Source organism: Pungitius pungitius, unplaced genomic scaffold (genome assembly GCF_949316345.1).
Source record: "Pungitius pungitius unplaced genomic scaffold, fPunPun2.1 scaffold_63, whole genome shotgun sequence".
Classification (NCBI taxonomy): domain Eukaryota; kingdom Metazoa; phylum Chordata; class Actinopteri; order Perciformes; family Gasterosteidae; genus Pungitius; species Pungitius pungitius.
The window spans coordinates 69,901-75,900 of record NW_026909846.1 but is presented as its reverse complement, the minus strand read 5'-3'; the positions used below and the strand labels follow the sequence as shown (position 1 = coordinate 75,900).

The following is a 6,000-nucleotide window of genomic DNA, read 5'->3' as shown; positions in this document are numbered from 1 at the left end:
AAAAAAGCCAAATTAAAATATGCATGTGACACTTTTTACATGATTTGACCATTTGATGTTGTCGCTGGAAGAACCAAGACAATGTGAAACCTCATGAGTCGCCTGTCTGATTCATCTCATTCTCATCTTTACCCTGAAAGGCAAATGGCATTTTAGCAGCACAGTATTTATTTCTGTAGCCTTGACTGAAATCTACAAATACAACATCTGCAACAACTCTTCTATTGGGCTATTCGGTGGTCCTGAGGAATGTCTAACCACGCACAGGTGTCGCTTCCCGTGCAGCGCTGTGGCTCTGCAGCCTCTGCGCAGTACGCGGCGTGCAGCGGCTGACGTCAGAGAGGAGCGCGCAGCCACGGGAGTGTAAATAGGGCAGAGCCGGAGCGCGGCGCGGAGAGGACACCCAGCCGGAGGAACGTGGAGGATGGACAGTCGGGACGCACTGAACCCCGTCGCCTCACGCACCCGCCCGTGGTAACGCAGCGCAGTGAACGGAGGAGGAGAGCGGAGCTAACGGAAGAACCGACAACAAACAGCAAGAAGGAGAAGAGGAGCGCAGTTTTGGTGTCGTCGCTGCGAGGGAATCTGTGGCATTTCGCCCCACTGCCCCCCACCCCCCCCTCTCGAATACCGCTTACCTCGCACTACCACAGGTAAGGTGCACGCGGTCGTATCAGTAAGGGCGTGTGTTTAAGTTTGGTGGCTCGTGAGGCTGCATGGCGCCGCTGAGTGGAAACTAAACAGGGTGGCGGTGGCGTACTTTTGAATTACTGCGTTTCATTTATGTTGCTGAAGGAATGTCGGAGCGGGGGGGTCGCGTGCGTGCGTGCGTGCAGGGGCAGCCTCCTGTCAGCAGCGACCATATGTGATAGTGTTTACACCGCCTGGAATGTGGCGCAACACCGGAGGAAATGAATCACTCAGCGCATCCACGGTGCCGACTCGCGTGGACACCTCGTACAGCCGCGCGCAGTCTCTTAGAGTTTGATAAATGGCTCCAGTTGGACACCCCCCCCCCCCCCCCACCCCCCTCTGCCCCGGAATGCGCCAGCTTCGGCTGGAGCAGCAAAGTGAGACACGCACATCTCACGTCGCTCGCACTTCCTCTTCTAAGGGGTACTCGTGCAGCTTAGCTCGTCTCGCGCATCCCACCCCCCCCCCCCCAGCACGCGCGCGCTCTTGATAATTTGAATTAAAGAGACTAATGAGGATGTTTCGTGTCTGATTGAAGGGTCGCGCTCAGGGTCACCGTAGAGCCGGTCGCCGCGGCCGCACCGCCGGAGCTCTCCGCGGTGCTGATCCCGCGCCGGCGGCTCTTTCTGGGGGTTCTTGGGTTCTTCTGGGGGCGGTCATCATCGGGGTAAACCTCGACTCCTCCAACTCTCGGCCACGTCTCCCACACGCACCGACGCGCGCACTCTCGCACACAGCGGGCGTGCACACGTAGAGCCCTGGATCGATATCTTGCGCTGGCTCCCGCATGAGAATCTATTCCCGGCAGCAGTTCTCAGCTGGATCCCTCGCTGGTAAAACAGACGTGGAGGCCTCCGCGCGATCCTTCATCGGGAGGGCAAATTAACAAGCGAACATGTGGAGACCAGACGTGAGGTATGGGGTCATAACTGAGAACATCGGTAGAAACCACCTGACTATGATTAAAAGAGAACTTAACAAAAGGGGGAGAACACTTTGTTAGCACAGTATAGATCAGCTCATATTCTGTAACATATTATCTGAGACGATTAAGGCCGCTTGTTGTGCTTCGGAGACGGCCTAATAGTGGGATGACTCACACTCAGATACACACACTCACGACAGGAAACCTTTACTGTGACTTTCTGCACCTCTCCATACGTACCGAAAACCCTGCAGCCAGAAGCAGCTGGAGCCTGTGCGTGTTGTAGCTGGAGAAAGATTCAGGTCTAATGTTCTATTGTGATCAGAAGAAGGCTCCGCTGGCTTCTAGTGCTTTCGTGATGGGCTCACAGAGCATCAGTCTGCTCCTCTATGATTTCAACATGAACATGTAATTGACCTTTGAGTGAAAGATGGAGCTGCAGTTAGTGCAGTCTTTAATTTACAGTTTCAGTACTTCAGTCTGGATAACCAATACAGTTTGTGCATTAAAGGGACAGTTGATATTTATTCTGTTCCCTGTATTGTGTTGTTTATTAATCCAGATTGTTCGGTGTGGGCCATCACTGATGTAAAAGCTCTCTCTCTCGTCCAGACCAATTTCAGCTTTTCCTGCGTTTGAAGGTCACAAATCGCCATCAATCAATCTGCTTCAGGCACTAAACAATCCAAATAAAAAGCTCTTTGACAAGTCCATTTAACATTCAATTACAATAAATTACACTATAATTAATATGAAAAATGTCATTTTTCATGTCAGTTATAATTATTATAGTGTTGCACTTGTGAGCCGTCGCGATGCCTCCGATCCCTTCATCTGAACCCCATGCTGAGCTCAACTAATCAGGAGTGAGATTTATTTCTGCCCAACAAAGCTATCCCCTCGGGTAAACCAATCCCACTTCATCCACCACGCTGTTCTATTCATTTTCTTTTGTCTTTACGCCGCTTGACTTTGGAAAAATTGCAGAAGCGGAACAAATCAAAGAAATACAGCCTTCCCGTATCCTCGAAAAACCAAAGTGAAACCGCATCGCAGACTGCGAGTCTCAGCCTTCACTCACATTATTAGTTTTAAACGAAAAGTGGGTTTAGTGCTCTCACCCAGAGAAATGTAACCAGATCAACACGACACTGACGAGCACGCGGTGACACGGAGCACCGCTACGTCCCAGGGACGTTTACACCTGAGCCCCGCCAGCTCACCCGAGCAGCGCAGTGCCACAAAAACGGCTTCGCTTGAAATTCTGGTGTTGAACTTCACTCGAAATGACCTTTTCCCCGCCGCCTCCCGCGTGTCACCCGCCGCTGAGCTCGGCGCCCCCGAGCAAAGCGCTCCCCGCCGAGTGGAAGGAACTGACGGAAGAGTGGAGAAACTCTGGGCGGGGTGACGGGAAGGTCACCTGGCGTAAGCGCCTGTCACTTTTCACGCAGAGCGTCCTCACGCCGCTGCTCCTTCTGGCTTTCAGCCGATGCGGCACATCTCACCTGCGGAGCGTTACCTCGCGTGTTCCCTTCAACCTGTCTGCGCCTGAGGTGTCAAAGTGATCAGCCGGGAGTATTTAGTTCTGACTCGTAATTATGGCGTAACAACAGAAGCCGGCTATAAATGTCACTTTAAACTCACTAATTGTCTCAAAGTGCAGTGAAGCTGGTGGTGGAGCTGCAGGAGCAACATGACAACCCCCCCCCCCCCTGTGGAGCCTTAATATGAGTCTTCATCACTGTGGTTAAACAATTCATACTGACTTTGAACGCTCCTCATTTTGGAAGACAGGGAGCAGTGACCTGAGTGAGGTTGGAGTTGAAGCAGCCCAGTTAGTGTGGGGACATGAAGCTCTGACGGTGGTGCGTGGGGGCGCAGACACTTCTCTCCACAAAGTGCCCCCGAGGAGCCACAGATGCTCGAGGAGGCATTTTCTCTGCGTGCTGACCTCCTCTGCGAATCTTTTTTTTGCTATCTGCAGCACTCCACTGATCCCCCCCCCAACCCCCCGGTATCCTATTTGCTGCTGTGGGGGTTTCACGCAGCCCACGGGGGGATTTCTGGATCCAACGAGTCACTCGCTGGAGTTCTGGGTTTAGCACCAGATCACGGGGAAAAGTCGCTGTCGGGGTTAAGTGAGAAAAGTGAATGAAAAAGGAGGGCGGGGCCTTTTGCGTCTCTTCAAGTGGCTTCAGGGTTTTGATTCATTGTGAGGTAATGCAGAAAAACTCACAATGCATCGCTGACCTCTTCCCCCCCCCCCCCCCAGGCCTCAAAACCAGAGACTTCTCTGCTGCTGCTCCCAGGCTCTGGAATGAACCCCCGTTCCACCATTGACAATTTCAAATGCAGCTCAAACGCCCTCCTGCCTTTGATCGTTTTAGTTCGGTCTGTTGAGGCCCGCTGGCTTTGGTCAAGTTTACTTTGCCCCCCCCCCCCCCTGCAGGTTCATTTAATCTCTCCTTACCTTTCGATCCTTACGTTTCCTACAAATGTCCACCAGCACGTGTGAATGTGCATTCAGTCTTTTCAAAATAAACCTGTGTCCACAAGAAACAAAAAAACTATTATTATTATTTTTGCAAGAGCTCATGTTTTGGGTCCATTATGGAAGTGGAAGGTACTTAGTGACCTTTGGTTGAGCATCACACAGCCACCAGTCTTGTGTTTGGTTTGTTTCTTTGTTTCTGGCCCTCGTTGTGTGCTCTGCTGTTTCCTCGTCTTTAGTGTGTGTTCTTTGTGGTCGTTCTGTTCCCTGCATACTATATTATATAATGTATTCTGTGAAGGCGGAAATGTTCCATTTCCATCCATTTTCTCTATAATACAAATACTGGCTTCCACTCAGCCATTAGTTTCTATTTATTTTAATACAGTACAAACAAAGTCAGCAGATAGCAGTTTCTTACAAACCAATTTACCCAACTATGGTGATAAATATAGTATTTGAGTAAAATGTGCTAACAAGTGCCGTGTTCTGGGAAATGAGCTTCTTTTCCGCTACGGTTAACTTTACCCAAACTACCAACCTGATGCTATCTACTACTTTATCGTTGAGTGATGGAAATGGAAATTGTCTTCTATTCTTTTAAGTCTGACTCCTGACAGTCATCATTAATTAGATCTTCTCTTTTCTTAATGAGTTGCGAGCTGTCTGAGTGAAATCCTTTTGACTGTGAGCCGTCTGATCAGACCCATCAGCTTTAAACCCCCCCCCCCCCCCCCTCCCCCGGCTCCTTTCCGAGGGCCAGCGCGTACCAGCCTCTTGCATTACAGTGAATGACAGTTCATAACCTTATCTTTCCAGGCTCCCGTGCTGCGTAAATCCCCTTTAGGAAACACCGCCGCAGAACCCCTGAGATTTATTACATCTTGTCATATAAATAGATAAATAAATAAATAAAGGAGCGGAGAGGGGGGGGAGAAAAAAAACCGTGCCACGGATGCGTATCCTGTTCACCTGGAGTGTGGGAGATAAGTGGGGCTACAGCGCGGCATCCGGATGCACGGCTGTCAGACAGATTGACACCCCCGGTCTCCTCGGTACCGTCCCCAACCGAGAGCGATAAATATGGAAGACGGAATAGCCGCCGCGGACAGGCCTCCTGAAAACATTACGGGGCGAGGGCGATCCCCTCGGCGGCTCCATGTCGTGCGACAATGACGTCTGCGGGAGGAAGAGGAAGAGGAAGAGGAAGAGGGATGTTTTCAGCCGGGCGATGATAGCAGGAATTTTACTGAAGGGGAGCGTCTCACAACAGTAGCAGCATGTGGAGAGACATGCACCACCAGATAATCTCCACCTTGTACTTTTAAGGGGGTGAAAAGTAAATTAAGCAGAAAAAAAGCAGATGTTGGAGACTTTCCTTAAGAACGTGTTGACTTAGGAAGCCGAGAAGCAGAGTGTTGTACTTCAGATCAGTGAACAGTGCAACAAACCTGGGAGCAGGAGGGTTTATTCCCCCCTCTGTAATCGTTTTTTAAATACGCAGCAACTTGCAGTGAGGAAGCACGCTGGGTGTAGGGATGGGGGGGGGATTGTCGTACTGGAATGTGTCATTTGCAACCGTCGACTGCACACCTAGAGCGCCGTGCTGGAGAGCTAGAGGGACAGCTCGGCCTGATCGCTTGGCGTGCTCAGCCTTCCCCGTGCTGCCGGAAGACAAAGCAACAGCCTCACTACTTTTCCATTGACGTCCTGTTCTTAGCGCTGGTAGATGGGGTTTGGCTGTAAAGCTAGTTAGCTGTGAGAGCAACAGACAATCAATGTCTTCTGCTATTTGCTCTTCTCTATGGGAACATTTCTGCACCATAGATCTTAATTTATTGTCATGGACATTGTTCAAAGCTCAGACATTATAACGTTAAATCAAAGTTGT

The 6,000-nt window shown here is 50.5% G+C and overlaps 1 protein-coding gene across 1 annotated transcript in view; it reads left to right on the top strand.

Moving 5' to 3' along the window:
* Window positions 1-310: 310 nt before the first annotated feature.
* LOC119215282 (follistatin-related protein 4) overlaps window positions 311-6,000 on the top strand; it is a gene marked incomplete at its 3' end in the record, with an annotated part of 74,559 nt that continues 68,869 nt past the window's right edge. The window contains exon 1 of the mRNA XM_062560454.1: window positions 311-653. The remainder of the gene's footprint in view (window positions 654-6,000) is intronic.